The 19,067-nt window shown below is 37.9% G+C and overlaps 1 protein-coding gene across 5 annotated transcripts in view; it reads right to left on the bottom strand.

Annotated features, from left to right (window-relative positions):
• Positions 1–16,684, bottom strand: part of tead3b (TEA domain family member 3 b) — a 62,439-nt gene extending 45,755 nt beyond the window's left edge. The window contains exons 1-2 of one of the 5 annotated variants that reach the window (XM_051947914.1): positions 16,462–16,684; positions 15,927–16,071 (exon numbers count right to left, since the gene is read on the bottom strand). The gene's annotated coding sequence lies outside the window, so the exon portion shown is untranslated. Of the gene's footprint in view, positions 1–6,000; positions 6,126–15,926; positions 16,072–16,461 lie in introns of those variants that run through there. The other 4 variants (XM_051947916.1, XM_051947917.1, XM_051947918.1 and 1 more) reach the window with 4 other exon arrangements.
• Between the last annotated feature and the right edge of the window lie 2,383 nt (positions 16,685–19,067).

Here is a 19,067-nt window from a genome sequence, read left to right as displayed (position 1 = left end):
TTTTTTTCTTGCTTTGAGAGGGGCATTTTTTCCAGTGAGGGCATTGTCAGCCCGAGCCGTTTTCCGGCACATCCTCCATTGAGAGTCACAGGATTTCAGTCAGGACAGCAGCCGTCACGACTCCACGATAGACGGGAACGATACACGAAGCTAGACGGACAGTTTTATGGACTCTAACGCAACATCTAGTTCCACACCCGCAGAGCGTTCCAACAAAATGACACAAGATGAAGTCCTCTGGGGTCGACTTGTCCAACATGATTTACTGCCAGCTCATCATTTTAGGAGAAAAAGCTGTCGTAGCGAACATATTGATTGTGTTAAAGAAGTGTTATCAAATGCACTGTAGTGTCCCTGAAAGCCAGTTTGGGTGAGAAACTTCCCGACTAAGTAAAGACTCACCCAACAAAATGAACAACGGACACACAATGAAGTCTAATAGAGCTTTCTGTGGGGCTGCTGGACTGACAGCAGCTCAATCTGAATCCATTTTAATGATAATAATAATAAAAGAATAACACATTTAATCTGTAAGCGGAAGCGCCTTTCCTGACACTCAAGGTCAGTTTACAGGAAAAACAAATACAAAAGAACAGATGAAAACGACACAAAAAGATTTTTTAAAATCCCTCTAATCTTAAGTTTTGCTCGTTATCTTTGAATTTCACACTTTGATCTCAGATTTTTGTTTTTCATCTGTAAATCTCAAGTGTTTATCTCAATGTTTAGACTTTTTAATGTGTGCACTTAAAATTTGTTTAAAAAAAATACAGTAATCCCCAAGCCTCGCCGCGCGAGACAACCCACGGCAACGAATTTAATTCTCTGCCAGGGTGGGTCTAGTTACCCTCCATAAGGCTCGAGGTTGGATTCTCCTAAAACTGGCCGGACGAATCACCATGAAGTGTAGAGTCAGAAGGCGGGCGTAACTAAGTGACAACAGAGGCGCGACGATTCTGACAGAAACAACTGGAAACAACTAGCCTAGCCGTGCTAGACAACCCACGGCAACGAATTTAATTCTCTGCCAGGGTCGACAACAAAAACGACAACAGTCTTTGAGCTCCAATAGCACCGACTCTGAATAATCTTTCTGTTAACATGTCTGTAATATACTTGAGCTTCACCCACTGACTGTATAAATAAGGCTTCACCGAACTACCGTATTTTCTGATTTCCGGCGCTCTAGGAACTACGTCAGCCTATTTGTTGCGCTGATTGGTTGTATACCTACCCAATTGCTGCAGAGTGATTTGATAGACAACCTTTTAGCCCGCCTCCCTCCCTGTCGAGCGTGCCTAGATCCTTGTGCCGTCAGAAACATGGGTCTTGCGCGGCTAGGCTAGTAATCCCCCAAATTTGGCAAGAAAATTCTTGTAAATATTTTCAAAAGATGAATAAAAGTCTTCCAAAAAACTCCTAAAAATATCTAAAGTGATTCCATATATCTCAGTAAAACTTCTAATATTTTCTTTAAGAACATTCACATAAAAATCAATCAAAATCCAGTGAATTTCACTGGTTGATTTTTTTGTGAGGTGACGTTCCATGTCCCCAGAGCTAGTCTACGCCACCAGGGGACGGCACGCCCAGGCGCCCGCTCCTGCCTACTGCCCGGTGGACATAGCACCCGACCCCGACTTCCTGCCCTGTAGGTGGTGGGCCTACTGGGCGGTGGCCCCGTGTTACTTCTTCGGGCTGTGCCCGACCGAGCCCCACGGGACCCCAAGGCTCGGCCACCAAACGCTCTTCTACGAGCCCCCCCCCCCAGACCTGGCTCCAGGAGAAGGCCCCGGTCTCCCTAACCCGGGCGACGTAGCGGCTTCACCATGTTGTGTTTTCATCGAGGTCCTCTGAATCACTCTTAGTCTGGTCTGTCACCCAGGACCAGTTTGCCTTGGGAGACCCTACCAGGGGCTTATGCCCCGGACAACATAGCTCCCAGGATCACCGAGACACTCAAACCTCTCCACCGCGATGAGGTGGCGATTCGACAGGGGGGAGTTTCTTCCCCAAGCGAAGGAGTTCAAGTATCTCGGGATCTTGTTCATGAGTGATGGGAAAATGGAGTGAGAGATGGACTGGTGCGGTGTCAGCAGTAATGTGGGCGTTGTACCGAACCGTCGTGGTGAAGAGAGAGCTGAGCCGTAAACTGAAGCTCTCGATTTACCAGTCCATCTATGCTCCAACCCTCACCTATGGTCATGAACTCTGGGTCGTGACCGAAAGATCAAGATCGCGGATACTAGTGGCCGACATGAGCTTCCTCCGTAGGGTGGCTGGACTCAGCCTTAGAGATAGGGTGAGGAGCTCAGACATCCGGATCGAGCTCGGAGTAGAACCGCTGCTCCTTCACATCGAAAGGAGCCAGTTGAGGTGGTTTGGCCACCTGATACAGATGCCTCCAGGGAGACTTCCTTTGGAGGTTTTCTGAGCACGTCGGTCTGGGAGCAGACCCCGAGGTAGACCCAGAACTCGCTGGAGGGATTATATATCTCATTTGGCCTGGGAACGCCTTGGGATCCCCCAGGAAGAGCTGGAAAGCGTTGCTGGGGGGAGGGACGTCTGGAACGACCTGCTTCACCTGCTGCCTCCGCGACCCGGCGGAAGAAAATGGACGGATGGATGGATGGATGGATGGATGGATGGATGGATGGATGGATGGATGGATGGATGGATGGATGGATGGATTGTCAAACTTTAAATTTACAAAACCTTCAGAAGGAAAATTCCAATAATTCCTTAAAAGTTTCTCTTAAAAGTTTATTTAAAAAAAAAATCAACCAAATTTCAAGTAAATTCTTGAAAATATTTTCAAAAAATGAGGAAAAATCTTTCAAAAAAAATCCTGAAAATATCTAAAATGATTACATATATATCAGTAAAACTTCTAATATTTCTTGAAGAACATTCACAAAAAAATCAACCAAAATCGAGAAGGATTTTGGTTGATTTTTATGTGAATGTTCTTCAAGAAACATTTTTAATATTTCTGTTTTCCAACAAAAAATGTTCAAAGATTTCCCAAAAATGTTGAAAATGTGGACATCAGAAGTTTCACTGTAAAAATATTTATTTGTTTCCACATTTTCAAACCTTATAACGTGTCAATTTGACCCACAGGACGACACGAGGGTTAAAGAATGCATCAGCTCTGGATTTTTTTGATTGCGTTATTGTGCCGACTCCTCAGCGTTAGCTCATCTGTTTGTTAGCGCTGAAACAGGCTCTGTTTGCTCTCCTACATGTAGGAGTTTGGCAGGGGTTTCCTACACCTAAACATGTGCCGGAATCCCTCTCCAGATTCAGGCTGCATCCACAGCTTTCCTGCATGTGACCCAGCAGTCTGAGGGTGACTCAATAGAATTACTGGAATCCGTCGGTACATTTCTCCGGCTCACGATCCCGTCTAGGAAGAAGGAGAAGAAGAAGGGAAACGCAGCGCAGTGCCAACAGAGCTCTGGTGGGCTGGTGGACGGAGCCGGAGCAGAGATAAGCCGATTGCTGAAAACAGACTGCAACGTGATCGCTGGAGAAACGGGAAGAGGGATTTTGGTGCATGAATGGTGCTGTTTGAATGAATGTGAGCGGCGCATAGCTGTGCAGCGTTATTTACATTCCTGCTGCACATTGGAATTCTGTAGCATGTTGGTCTGAGAGTCCCCGTGGCCCGAATCCCAGAACGAGGTTTTAGAGTTAACCCTCATGTCGTCCTGAGAGTAAGAAACGACCCGTTTTAAAGTTTGAAAATGTGGGGAAAATATGTATTTTCACAGTGAAGTTTCTGATGTCCACATTTTCAACATTTTAGGGAAATTTTTGAACATGTTTTGGTGGAAAAACAGAAATGAAAAAACGTTTCTTTAGGAACATTCACATTTTTTTGTTGTTGAAAATAATAGACGTTTTACTGATATGTATGTAATCACTTTAGATATTTTTAGGATTTTTTGAAAAAATTTTATTAATTTTTTTGAAAATATTTACAAGAATTTTCTTGTCAAATTTCGGGGATTTTTTTTAAAATTAAACTTTTATGGGAAACTTTTAAGGAATTATTGGAATTTTCTTCCTGAATGTTTTGCAAATTTAAAGTTTGAAAATGTAGGAAAAATATATTTTCACAGTGAAACTTCTGATGTCCACATTTTCAACATTTTTTGGATTTTTTTAAACATTTTTTGGTGGAAATAAAACAAACGCAAAAAAAATGTCTCCTTAAGAATATTCACAAAATAATCAACCAAAATGGAGTGAATTTTGCTGGATTTTGGTTGATTTTTAATGTGAATTTTCTTAAAGAAAATATGAGACGTTTTACTGATATACATGATATACATCATTTTAGATATTTTTTAGGATTTTCTTGGAAGATTTTTACTCATTTTTTGAAAATATTTACAAAAACTTTCTCGCAAAATTTGGGGAACTTTTTTTAAAATAAAACTTTTAAGGGAAACCTTTAAGGAATTATTGGAATTTTCTTCCTGAAGGTTTTGCAAATTTTCAGAAATTTTGGGAATTTTTTTGCTGAATTTTTTTCTCAGACAAAGAAACATTATTTTTTGGGTGCCCATAAGTGAAGACAGCTGGAGGGTTAACTGTCTTTCCCTCTTGCTCCACAACTGACCATGAGCTCATCCTCTCAAATGGACCAACCAGATGGGTTTCTACTCAAGCAGCGGAATTCAAAGACCTTGAGTCCACATTACTCTGTCGTGTCCGACTTTTACTGCCCGATGGCAACATCTCCTGTCGAGTCCGGCGGTGGGAAAAGAACGTTTGTCTGACCTACGGACGCTGAAGACCAAACAGGATGGATCATAGAAATACACTTTAACAGAGACTAAACATCCCCCATGAGAGCCATGAGAGCCCGTTGAGCTCAGACGGCAGCATTAGTGGAGCTCTGGACCAGCCTGAGAAGCTTTACGTTATTATTCTGTTCAGCAGAAGGGTCAGCACAGAACTGTGGGACTTTTTGTATCATAGTTGACATTTTTTTTGCTGTTTCAGGCCTAAAACCAACATGGCCGCCACTAACCAAACACCACATGGCATTTTTACACAAAGATTCTTCTAAATATTCTAAATACAACTGAGTAAAATTGAAAGTTAAACCTGTTGGCATGCGTTAAATCCACTACTTTGTATTAAATAACTCAGAAAGCCTTGGAGTCTTGCCAGTCTTTTCTTCAGGAGGAAATGACATCATGTGGAGCGGGTCATGTGACTTCCTTGAGAGGTGTTTTTTTAATGGCTAACGTAGATATGTTGCCAAAAAAGACATATCTGTCATGATTATCTCAACTTAAGGAGAAGAGCACAATCAAAACTATTTTTAATGAGCTCATTTCATCGTTGTTCAGCTAAATAGAAGGTGGCTGTTATTAAATTTGGACAATTATTTCATGATATCCAGTCATTTTATATTAATAAGTGATTGTTTCCATGATAAATAATTATATAATTTGTAAAGACATGATCATAATAAACATAAAAAACATTAGTTTAGATATAAATCTATCTCATGGACTTCAAACGTGTCTCAGTTGTGTATTGACCCAGAAAACCGTCCAATCTGGTAACACTTTAGAGCTATTTATTACGGAGCTGGATGCATAAAGACACAACCTTTTCCATGTTACTCATTAAAAATGCTGTAAATACCAGAGGGTGACGCAACAAATAAATCAGAGCAGGTCGGAGCAAACATCATCAGAAGCTCAAACTGACACAAACACGACGGATTTTCTCCAAAGTTTCATCATGGTTCTAGATATCTCTTAAAAACGAGGCAGCAATGAGTGAATACAGACGATGATTATTCAGGGGATCTGCTCATTTAGACTTACACATGGAATGGAGACAACTTTTCAAGATAGATAAGAGAAGATACTCACAACAACTCCACTTTACTCAACAAATACTAGGAGGAAAGTATTGAAGAAATAGGTTGTAATCAGGTTATCTTGCATTTAGTGATGCATATTGACTTACTTGGTCACTTCCAGTGGCGCAAATCTTCTCAATCGCCTTTCGGTCTCTAGATAAAGATTTCTGATCGCACACAAACACAATGTGAAAACCAGCTTCCCTCCTTCACCCACTGCTCCGTGCTCCCCCATTAACGTGACTCAGTTCTACTGACTCATGTCCCAAAGCAGATTGTTAACAGATTTCCTTCAAATCTGTCTCTTCCACTGTTGATCCATCGACAGAGCCCGTTGTGTTCTCACGTCCCTCCACTGTCAGAACATATATGCCTCCATCTGTTTACCAGCCACTACGCTACACGATTTGTTCCTGTCTTTAAAAAATGAAGCCTTTGTTTGGTCGATGTAAGACTTGGGACCCCCATAAAGCCCCCTGGTTAGCTGGAAGTTCAACACACCTCCACCAAACTAAACCCTCCAAAAAACATTGTTTCCTTTTCTGACAAAAAATCCAAAAATTCATCCAAAAAAAATCCTCAAATGTCTGAGAATTTCCAACACCTTCAGGAAGAAAATTCCAATCATTCTTTAAAAGTTTCCCTTTAAAATTGTGTTAAAAAATAAAATAATCCCTCAAATGTGGCAAGAAAATTCTTGTAAATATTTTCAAAAAATTAGTAAAAATCCTAAAAAATATCTAAAGTGATTACATATATATCAGTAAAATTTCCAATATTTTCTTTAAGAACATTCACAAAAAAATCAACCAAAATCCAACAAATTTCACTGGATTTTGGTTGATTTGTTTGTGAATGTTCATACAACACTTTTTTTTCCACCAAAAAATGCCCAAAATGTTCCCCAAACTGTTGAAAATGTGGACATCAGAAGTTTCACTGTGAAAATATATTTTTCCCACATTTTCAAACTTTAAATTTGCAAAACCTTCAGGAAGAAAATACCAGTAATTCCTTAAAAGTTTCCCTTAAAAGTTTTATTTTTTAAAAATCCCCCAAATGTGGCAAGAAAATTCTTGCAGACACTTTCAAAAAAATCCTAAAAATATCTAAAGAGATTACATATATATCGGTAAAACTTCTAATATTTTCTTTAAGAACATTCAGAAAAAAATCAGCAAAAATCCAGCAAAATTGTGGCTTTTTTATTTCTAGCATTTATTTTATTTCCACCAAAACATTTTCAAAAATTTCCCAAAAATGTTGAAAATGTGGACATCAGAAGTTTCACTGTGAAAATATATTTTTCCCACATTTTCAAACTTTAAATTTGCAAAACCTTCAGGAAGAAAATTTCAGTAATCCCTTAAAAGTTTATTTTTAAAAAAAATCCCCCAAATGTGGCAAGAAAATTCTTGCAGATACTTTCAAAAAAATCCTAAAAATATCTAAAGAGATTACATATATATCAGTAAAACTTCGAATATTTTCTTTAAGAACATTCAGAAAAAATCAACAAAAATCCAGCAAAATTTTGGCTTTTTTATTTCTAGCATTTATTTTTTTTTCCACCAAAAAATGTTCAAACATTTCCCCCCAAAATGCTGAAAATGTGGACATCAGAAGTTTCACTGTGAAAACATATTTTTCCCACATTTTCAAACTTTAAAACGGGTCAATTTGACCAGCAGGACGACACGAGGGTTAAAGTTTGTAAACGACCGTCCCACGTCTGGTGAAGGCTGAAGGGCGCTCACAGATGTCGGATGTCGACCCTCCACACACACACCAACAGACACACAAACACACACTTGACGGGGGAAACAACAGGTCTTGGCGGCAGAAGGAGCAGCTGCTCTCTGAGGTCAGATTACAGATAAAGAAAACATTTTAGGTTCCGGGCCAAGAGAGCTGCAGAACACGGCCTCATTCCTCCCGACAGACGGATGCATTTACAGCCATCTCAACACGTTAAACACGACTGCAGCGTGTTTAATTTAAGGGCTAAATCGAAGGCGACGAGGCTGCTGACTCCACAGCTGTGAAAAAGCCCCATCTCCAAGTTAAAATAAAAAAATCAGCCACCTCCCTCCCCTCTCCCTCCTGCGTCTGTGTTTGGCCCTAATAAATTCTCTGCAGCTCCTCCAATAACTTCCTCCTACTTCCTATCTGGCACGGCGCTCAGGAAACAATCAGAGCTGAGAGTGAGAGGAGTGCTGGACGGCCAACAGCTCACACGGCAAGACGAGAGGCAGAGGGAAAAGCCGAGACAAACACACCACACGCAGCCCTCGTCAAGTCAAACGTTTGCAGTCTGATACCAGCTGCATGCCCGAGAAAAACAACACAGAACCAACACTTTCATGACGGTGAAAATCAAGACGAGTCATCCTCGTTTAGTCCTTTCCTTCTGCAGAAATCACAACAGGCCGAGATCCTCTGAGGCAGGGGGAGGTTGCTGGTTTCCTAAATGAGTCACCGAGAAAGTAGAAACGAGCATCACACCAACATAAGGCCTGATTCACTCATCGCTCCTTCTATTTTAACGCTGGATGCACACTTTCACAGAATTAAGCTCTAATCCAGCCCAAGAGGGAAAGACTGACAAAGCCGGGCGAGAGAGCCAGAGTTTTTTTTTTTTTTTTGGTACAGTCTGATTCAGCATTTTAATCGGAAATTTTCCAGGGAACGGAGAAGCCATCCCAGCCTGAATCGGTCATTCTGTGGTGAGGTGAGCGGTTTGAGGCCGTAATCTGTGAAACCTTTAAGACATGCAGAAGTTCTGCAGCCAATAAGTCATCTGAGCGCAGAAACGGTGGAACGGCGCTAAAAGCAGCCACAGAGCAGAGATTTTCAACTGCAACTTCAATCAGACATAAAAAAGCAGAAGAAGGTTAAACTGGAAAAAGACTTCCACTAGGGCTGAAACGATCCCTGGACTTGTTTGCTTAAGTCGATTACTCAAATTCCTTGAGGGTCCTTAAATTTGATGCTTCTCTTTTAACCAACAGCTTTTTTATCGTTTACAAGTCTAAACCAGGACAGATTCAGCTGCTGCACAGCTTATTACTCGCCTCAAATGCTTTCAGAAATGCTTCTCCCTGAAGTGTTTTTGGAAGAGTTTTGGCTGCTGAAGCTCCAGTGCTGTCATGTGACCATGTCATGTGTCATGTGACCACCTGCCATGCCTGTGATTTTCAGATGTGGCTCCTTCACTGCATGTTTTCTGTAAGCATCCAGGCACTGCTATGGAATTCCTGCATGCGGTGTTTGGCTTGAAAAGAATAAAAGATAGGATGACACTGCCAATCGAGTTCGTCTACCAATGGAATGAGGGGAACGCAGCTTTAGCTCTCAACCAAATTAATATCACCAGCCAGCGTGCTCAGTTTCACTTTTGATGCTGTAACACCCATGCCCAGCGCAGAATCCGATTACTCGATTAATCGCCAGAATAATCGGTAGAATGTTCGAGGACTGAAATAACAGAGAGCTGCAGGCTGAACTTCTGCACCTGTGTTGTTTCATATCAAACCAAAATAAAAAGCTGCTGCAGGAGGAGCCAAAAACACAGCGAGCAGAGGGATTAAAGGAGTTTCACATGAGCGCCCCTGGGTCACTGCAGCTCCAGGGCCACGCACACGCACACATGTATGAAGCCTCCTGTTATCTGCAATGGAGGCCGGAGTGGCTGCAGACACTGGAACAAACACCCTCTCAGGCATTTCTCTGCCGGCTCTTCCTCTCTGGTGCACATTTCTGTGGAACGTCACTCCCAGCAGCGGCAGAAAGAACAACCAAAACGCTTAGCGACTAGGGGACGACCGACACAAAGAGCACACTGTTCTAGGCCACTCCCCGGCTCCTCCTCTGAGCCGTCCGGACAGGAGGCCGCAGAGCTTATCTGTTCAGACCTCATGGCTTGGAGGATGTGTAAGCATGTGCGGCACATTAATGCCAATACAACGGTGATAAATTGCATTAGTGGGGAGTCTGAAAGCGGACCGTGTTTTAGGATAAATCCAACTGAAATGTTGCACTTTCTCGCAGCACATTATGCCCCCATCGATGAGACTGCACCAGTTACACTGCAAAAACTCCAAATCTTACCAAGTCTGTTTGTCTGGTTTTTAGTCCAAATGTCTCATCTCACTTGATTTCAGATAAATTCATTTAACAAGTGACTTTTAAGCAACATAAAGGGACTTGTTTTAAGACGATGGATCTTAAATATCTTGTTCAAACAATCTTGAAATTGTTTTGTTTTAACCGTCCTGCCGGTCAAATTGATCCGTTTTAAAGTTAGAAAATGTGGAAAGAAAAATAAATTTCACAGCGAAAACATACACATTTTCGACATTTTTTGGGAACTCTTTGAACATTTTTTGATTAAAAAAAAGAAATGTAAAAAATGCTTCTTTAAGAACATTCACAAAAAATCAATTTCTTAAAGAAAATATTAGAAAATATAACTGATATGTATGTAATCACTTTAGATATTTTTAGGAGTTTTTGGGAAGATTTTTATTCATTTTTTGAAAATATTGACACAAGTTTTTGGATATATTTTTTATTTCTTGCCAAATTTGGGGATTTTTTTGAAAAAAAAACTTTTAAGGGAAACTTTGAAGAAATTTTCTTCCTGAAGAATTTACAATTTTTTATAAATTTGGGGAATTTTTCCTGAATTTTGGATTTTTTTCAGACAAGGAAACAATATTTTTTCTTTAAGAACATTTGGAAAAATAGCAATCAAAATCCAGCAAAATTCGCTGGATTTTGGTTGATTTTTATGTGAATGTTCTTAAAGAAAATATTAAAGGTTTTACTGATATATATGTAATCACTTTAGATATTTTAGGATTTGTTTGGAAGATTTTTTTATTCATTTTTTGAAAATATCTCCATTTCTTTATTTTTGTAAATTTTTATTTCTTTCCAAATTTGGGGATTTAAAAAAAATTAAGGGAAATGTCTTCCTGAAGATTTTGCAAAATTTTATAAATTTGAGGAATTTTTTTTGATGAATTTTTGGATTTTTTTCAGACAAGGAAACAATATTTTTTGGTGCCATCAACGAGGACAACAGGAGGGTTAAGACACCTGAGCTTGACAATCCTGGTAAAATGCAGCTTAAAATAAGTTTCCCAGCTAATTTTAAGATCTCAATATTCTAAATATCAAATCTTATTTCAAGAAATCTTACCAAGCCATTTTCCACTTGTTCTGTTGGCAGATTTTTTTTCCACTTATTTCAAAGTAAAGTTCTTTGAAATATGTTGTTTTTTTCTTGTTTTGAGAGGGGCATTTTTCCAGTGTAGCCCAGCCGCTGCTAGTTAGCGTCAAACCTCATGTTGTATTCCAGATTGTCATTAATGCTCTTCTGCTGAGAGCTGCAGGCTTTTCTCCTCTGAGGCCCTCTGTGTCCTCGCCACAGACGTGGTATTTGTTGAGATCCGGGTTGACAGAGGGGGTAAGTGTCCACCATTTGGACGAGCACTTCTAGGGACGGTGCTAAAAAGCGACCGATGTCTGCACAAATGGGCAGAAAAGCTCATTAGCAGCTCTCCTGTGGGTTCGACACAAACGGGCGAAGCTGCCGCTGACAAACGGTCAACAGACCCGCATCCAAAGCAAACACTCTGCAGCGCAAACAGAGGATGCACTAAAGCCACCAACGATCTGAAAGATCTGCAGAGTTTTAACCCTCGTGTCGTCCTGTGGGTCAAATTGACCCGTTTAAAAGTTTGAAAATGTGGGGAAAAATGTAGATTTTCACAGTGAAACTTCTGGTGTCCACATTTTCAACATTTTTTAGTGGAAAAAATAAATGTTAAAGATGTTTCTTAAGAACATTCAGAAAAAAACAACCGAAATCCAGCAAAATTCACTAGATTTTGGTTGATTTGTATGTGAATGTTCTTAAAGAAAGTATCAGAAGTTTTACTGATGGATATGTCATCACTTTAGATGTTTTTAGGATTTTTTTGGGAGGATTTTTATAATTAAAAAAATATTTATAAAAATTTTCTTGCCAAATTTGGGAGATATTTGATTTTTTTAAACAAAACTTTTAAAGGAAAAAAATCCCCCAAAAGCCTTGAAAATAGTTACATTTTTTTTAAATTTTATTTCCTGCCAAATTTGAAGATTTCTTTTAAAAACAAAACTTTAAGGGAATCCAGCGTATTTGTTGTGAATGTTCTTAAATAAAATATTATAATCATTTCAGATATTTTTAGGATTTCTTTTGGAAGATGTTTATTCCCTTTTTTAAAATATTTACATTTTTTATTTTAATTTCTTGCCAAATTTAGGGATTTTTAAAAAAAATAAAACTTTTAAGGGAAACTTAAGGAATTTTTGGAAGTTTCTTCCTGAAGGTTTTGAAAATTTAAAGTTTGAAAATGTGGGGAAAAAATTTTTCACTTCTGATGTCCACATTTTCAACATTTTTATTAATTTATTAAACATTCTTTGGTGGAAAAAACATGTTTCTGTCAGAACATTCACACACAAAAAATCAAATAAACTCCAGCAAATGTCACTGGATTTTGATTGACTTTTTGAAAGAAAATATTAGAAGTTTTACTGATATATATGTAGCCACCTTGGATATTTTTTGGTGGTTTTTTGGAGGATTTTACTCATTTTTTGAAAATATTTACAAGAATTTTCTTGCCACATTTCAGGGTTTTTTCAAATATAACTTTTAAGGAATTATTAGAATTTTCTTCCTGAAGGTTTTTGCAAATTTTCAGAAATTTAGGGATTTTTTTTGCTGAATTTTTGGATTTTTTTTCAGACAATGAAACAATATTATTTGTGAATGAGGACAACAAGAGAGTTAAACCAGAGCATTACTGAGAACACATGCTCATTAACTCTTCCCTCTGATAAACAGCCTGGAGGCACACAGCTGTGGAGTTTACAAAAAAAGGAGAGAAAACAGCCACTTTAAGGGGATCCTACCCCAAGTAATCTAATTAACCTCCATGACAGCGGAGAAGTTGTAAAACTTTCCTCCTGCGTTTAACTCTAGAGCGTTTATGTTCGATCCACAGAGACATAAAGAACATTTAAGGAGGGAAAAGAAAAGAAAAAAAGGAGCACATTGTACATTGGGAGGCCTGATGCATTCATGCTGCATAAAAGCAGCGTAGGGGAATCTGTCGGAGCAGCAGAATCCTTAATCCTTTCCAGATTTACCCATCAGCATCGAAATCTATTATTAGGCATCTTGGCGTGTCTCGTTCACCAAGGACACATTGTTTGGTTGTTCTGTTTGCTAGTCTCACTTCAGAGCAGAAAGAAAGCAGTCCTGAAAGGTCAGACAAGAGACAGAAACTCAAACCATATCTGATCGTTGTCTTTATCAGGGTTGGGTGAAAACTTGCAGCCTCAACTGACACAGCAGCGATTTGTGTTCAAATCTACTGCCATATTGTTTAACCCTCCTGTTGTCTTCATTTACAGGCACCAAAAAAATAGTTCCCTTGTCTGAAAAAAAATCCAAAAATTCAGCAAAATATTCCCCAAATCTTCAGGAAGAAAATTCGTGAAAAGTTTCCCTTAAAAATTCTATTTAAAAAAATCCCCAAATTTGGCAAGAAATAAAAATTTCAAAAATTTCAAAATTTTTTAAAAATGTAAATATTTTCAAAAAAAAATTGGTAAAAATCTTCCAAAAAATCCTAAAAGTATCTAAAGTGATTACATATATATCAGTAAAACTTCTGTTATTTTCTTTAAGAACATTTACAAAAAAATCAACCAAAATCCAGCAAAAGTTGCTGGATTTTTGGCTGATTTTTTTAAATAAATGTTCTTAAACAAACATTTTTTTTCCACCAGAAAATGTTCAAAGATTTCCAAAAAATCTTGAAAATGTGGACATCAGAAGTTTCACTATGAAAATATATATTTTTTCTCACATTTTCAAACTTAATTTTGCAAAACCTTCAGGAAGAAAATTCCCAAAATTCCTTAAAAGTTTCCCTTAAAAGTTTTTTTTTTAAAAAATCTCCAAATTTGGCAAGAAATAAAAATCTAAATTTTTTTTAAAAAAATGTAAATATTTCCAAAAAATAATAAAAATCTTCAAAAAAATCTTAAAAATATCTAAAATGATTCTATATATACCAGTTAAACTTTTAATGTGTTCTTTAAGAACATTCTTAAAGAAAACATTTTTTAACATTTCCTTTTTTTTGCACCGAAAGATGTTCAAAAATTTCCCAAAAATGTTGAAAATGTCCAAGTTTTATATTTTTTTCCCACATTTTCAAACTTAATTTTGCAAAACCTTCAGGAGGAAAATTCCCCAAATTCCTTGAAATTTTCCCTTACATTTTTTTTAAAAAGAAATCCCCAAATTTGGCAAGAAATAAAAATCTAAAAAAATATAGAATTTTAAATATTTCCAAATAAATGAATAAAAATCTTCAAAAAAATCTTAAAAATATCTAAAATGATTATATATATACCAGTTAAACTTTTAATGTGTTCTTTAAGAACATTCTTAAAGAAAACATTTTTTAACATTTCTTTTTTGCACCGAAAAATGTTCAAAAATTTCCCAAAAATGTTGAAAATGTCCAAGTTTTATATTTTTTCCTAAATTTTCAAACTTTAAAACCCGCAGGACAGGGCTTGATTTGCACACAAACATGTTGGAAACAGCTCAAAATGCTCCAATCTTTCATTTTTAAAAAAATGCAGCATCAGTACAAGCAGACAGTGAAGAGGTTAGCAGGTTATTCTGCTCGCTGCGACCAACCAGACAGACTGCATTCTGCTGCTCAGTCAAACCTGTTGACTGATCCGTGCAGCTCTGACGACTCAAGGAAGTCTGTCGTTACTTTTCTCGTTTTATAATCGGCCGATACGCTTGGCTCGGTGGAAAAAAACCCAAATGTGTTTGACTCGAACGTGGACCGACAGAGTGGGAGCAGGTGTAGCCCGAGGAGGCACGCTGATAATTATGCAATTAGCTCTCCACATATCCATGCATCTCAAATCCTCACCTATGAATTATGGACTTAGGAGGACTTTACAGAGCATCAGCACATGCTCTGCTTGTTGGCATGGAAGAAAGGAAAAGTCAGGGAGAAAGAACAGAGGTAGATGGATAGATTTAGTAGTATTTTTCTCCTTTGGAGCTGCTGTAGAGGTGAACTTTTCCCATAAATAAAGTTTATCATATCATTTTCCCTTGTGCTGTCATTTTAAATAAGCTCTTATAAAAGATGTGTTTATATTTTTTTTTGTTTTTTTTTGACAGCCTGTTGCTTCCTTCTTAGAGGTTCTGAATATCTCCTGAATTACTTTATTTTTCTAAATTTTCCTTCTTTTTTTTAGTCAGTGAACCCAACCAATACAAAAAAAAAAGTTTGTAAAAATAAAATATTTTCAGTGATTTTAGTTAACAATAAATGTATCTCCTGATTAGTACATTTTATCACTTCTTCATTTGCATAATTACGAATCTGCAGTTGTTCTACAGGGATAAAGCTACACTACATGTCTTTTTTTTTCTTTTGGCAGCCTTTGGCTTATTCCTTAGAGGGTCTGAATATCTCTTCAATTAATTTGTTTCTAAATTTTCCGTCTTTTTCTTTTTTTAATCAGTGAATAAAACCAATACAAAAAAAACAGCTTGTAAAAATAAAATACTTTTGATTCTAACAGGTATTATAGTCAGCGTAACTCCTGATTAGTAATTTTTAACACTTTTTCATTTGCATAATTACAAATCTGCAGTTGTTCTACAGTGATAAAAATCAGTTTAAAAAAGTTTCAGAAAACATTTGAAGTCTCCACTCTTTAGATGTTTGTCTTTAAATGAGCTCAAAATGGAATAAAAATGCACTTTAATCCTGTTTGCTGTCTAATTTAGGTTTCAATTTCAACACTGCCAGAAAAAAACTGAACAGAAACAACATGCTGCCTGCCAGTCTGTCCTGATACACACTTTAAAAACAGAAATCAAAGTCAGATCATGTTCTGTGGAGCTCCAGCAGCTTTGCCTTACCTTTAGGATGCAGAGGTCCAAGCAGCCCTGAAGTTGTGTATTCCTCCCAACGCTTTTTTGTGCTGTGTGTCGGTGTGTGTCTGCGGGAACAACTGTTGGATTCCTGCTGAGGAACGAGGCTGGAAGAGTTGGATCCAGGTGGGAACTGATCGAGACACAAAACAAACATGTTGGCCCAAGAAGTGTGTCCTGTCACAAGCTCTCCACTTTGTTTTTTCTCTCTCTCCTTGTGTGTTTTTGTGTGTGTGTGTGTGTGTGATAGTGTGTGCCAGTGAGCGGGCTACCGGTGGAAATCAGACTGCACAGAGCCTGTCAAAGATATCCCTGCACACTGGGAAAGTCAAACACAATAGAGAATCAATCTGCAAATGTTTTCTTCCCTCCCAACGCAGGGAGCTCCGCGGAAAAATGTCAAAAATGACAATGATCCGAAAACTTCAGCGAGACGAGCGGCATGAAAAAACTCCGCAGAGAGAGAGAGAGAGAGAGAGGGGAAAGAAAAAAGCTTCTCTAAACAGAAAAGAGGAGAACTTACCTTTTTCTGAATCCTGCCAGGCACCTTGTTCCTCTCGGTGGGAGCGAACGCGCAATTTGGCAACTTTGTTCTAATTTGGCGCGTTGTTGTTTTCCGTAATATTTCTCGGAGGTTTGACAGTATAAGTGGAATGTGAAGTATGAGTTTGGTATGAAATCAACGCACTACACTGGAAAACGAAGGGGGAGGGAGGAGGGGGAAAAAAAGGACTTTCAAGGAGGAGCCACTGGTGCGCGTCAATCAACAGGCTGAGGGGGCGGAGCCTAAAGCGCAGGACCCGCCCCCTAAATCCCTGAGCTTCCGGTCCTAAAAACCAGTCTGACAGTGCACACACACACACACAGATATAGTCCTGTCAGGGTTAGAAAACACACTAAAAGCAACCTGAGTGTGCCGAAACTTCTCTGTATAAATGATTAATGTTCATTTATTGATTTGTTTATGAAGTTTTGCCACGTCAAACCAAGCAGATTCCCTCCCACGCCATCGACTAAAGCCCTAAAACTCATCTCTGTATCGAAACAATGTAAATAAAAGTTTGTTCTCCGTCACCATAACCCCTTTTTGCTGCTCAGATCTAACCGGACGTCATTATTTCCTGAAGAAAAACCTCCATTTTCTAATTCTTGGTTTGAAAGATCTGACGTCCTCCATTCATTTAGAGGAAATTAAGTTCAGCGTTAGAGTTGTTCGGATAGTTTTCACAAGACTTGTTGTCCTTTTCTGTCCTGAGTCGATACTGCATCATCTTTGGAACATATATCTGATAATGCTTGACATGTTTTTGTGTTGGTGGAAAAAACAGAATTGGGTTGTATGTACCTTGAGGAGAATGTATGTAATGATGAAAACCCAATAAAAATACATATGAAAAGTCCTCACCGCTCTGACAGTCGCTGCAGCTGGAGCACACCAGCTCACCTTTGATTTTACAACTAAACAGCAGTTTGGAGCCACTTAGAAAAGTCCTCATTTTTTGAATAAAAGCATTTTTTGATGAAGATAGCATTAAATTAATCAGTCTCGACATCATTAATGTGGTAAATGACTATTCTAGCTGTAAATGTTTAATAGAATATCTCCATAGGGGTACAGAGGAACATTTCCAGCAACCATCACTCCTGTGTTCTAATGCTACATTGTGTTAGCTAATGGTGCTGAAAGGCTCATTGATGATTAGAAAACCCTTGTGCAGTTATGTTTACTTCACTATGTACGTTTAGAGAATACTGAGAGAACATGTTCCTGCTTCCACAGTCAGTAATCACAGAAAACATCTTTGTCTAACCCTGTAAAACCCGCTGTTGCAAAAATACATCAGTTTTATTTATTTTTAATTATTGTTTTCTAGTATTTATTCATTTATTTTTATATATATTAGGAAGGAATTTTTAATGCTAAAACTGACATTTTCACCATGATTTATGATTTAGCGACAAAATGAAGAACGGGTCAAATGAGAGTTAGTTAAAACCCAAAACCTTCTTTTTTGTCTCGCTAACAGTCATCACATTTAAAGACCTGGAGCTACAAGAAATGTCTCAAACGATAAGAAAAACATGCCAGTTCTTTTTTGGTGAAAGCACTAATTGACACATTATCATCCAGTTGCAGATTTAATTCTATTTTTATTGATTGTTTTCAAAGAAATATATCAGTTTTATTTTTTTTTAAATATTATCTATCATATATATGTCTATATATGAAGAGTTATTTTGCAAAAACAGGTAACTCTGTTTTATAATTTTTTTTTAGAAAACTAATTTTTATTGTTTACTTGAGATAATAATAATAATAATAACAACACTAATAATTTATTTTTTCTCTATTTTGTCATGTATTTTTCTAACTTCAGTTTGATATTATCTCAAGTAAACAATTAAAAAAAATGTTTTCAGAAAATTTATCAAAACTGAGTGATCTGTTTTTGCAAATGAACTCTTCATAGATAAGGTCTTCCTGCTGAAATCTGGCAGGCATCGCCCACTGATTTATTTAAAATCAAGCTGAAGTCCCACTTGTTTACTTTTACAGATGAATCTAACAGTCCTTTTGTTTTGTTTTTATTGTTTTTATTTCTATGTACAGAACTGAAAACGCTTTATAAATACATTTGTTCTTATTATTACCTGTACTGCCTGTAATAGTGCCAATAAAGACATTAAATTGTACGTACATGTCATGTTTTTTAGCTTCTTTTTAAAGCACACGTGCATAAATCTGCTGTGTAATTCGATACGGTTACGCTTATAGCAGCTGAATGCAGTAAATTAAATAAACCACACGCTGCACTGCAGTAAGTCAAAGGGAAACGCTGAGAGCTAATGCTGCCGTTTTCATTTTCCAGGGCTAATTTATTGAAAAAGCCTTCAAGTACTGTCTGTTGATGTATCTCCATAAATCATATAAACTCAGACCCACTCTTCCATCCAGCAACAGCTCCTTCTGTTGGCCAACGCCAGAGCTGCAGCATCTAAAGGCTACAACAGCAGGAATACTACTCACACAGCATGGTGTGAAAATGACTAACACCCGGTGTACTGGTGTTTAACAGTGACAACAACAGCTTTGCCAGTCGTTTAGCTGCAACTCACGAAACAGAAACA

This window comes from Acanthochromis polyacanthus, chromosome 5, assembly GCF_021347895.1.
Source record: "Acanthochromis polyacanthus isolate Apoly-LR-REF ecotype Palm Island chromosome 5, KAUST_Apoly_ChrSc, whole genome shotgun sequence".
NCBI classification, from domain to species: domain Eukaryota; kingdom Metazoa; phylum Chordata; class Actinopteri; family Pomacentridae; genus Acanthochromis; species Acanthochromis polyacanthus.
This window is presented reverse-complemented; position numbering and strand designations above follow the sequence as displayed.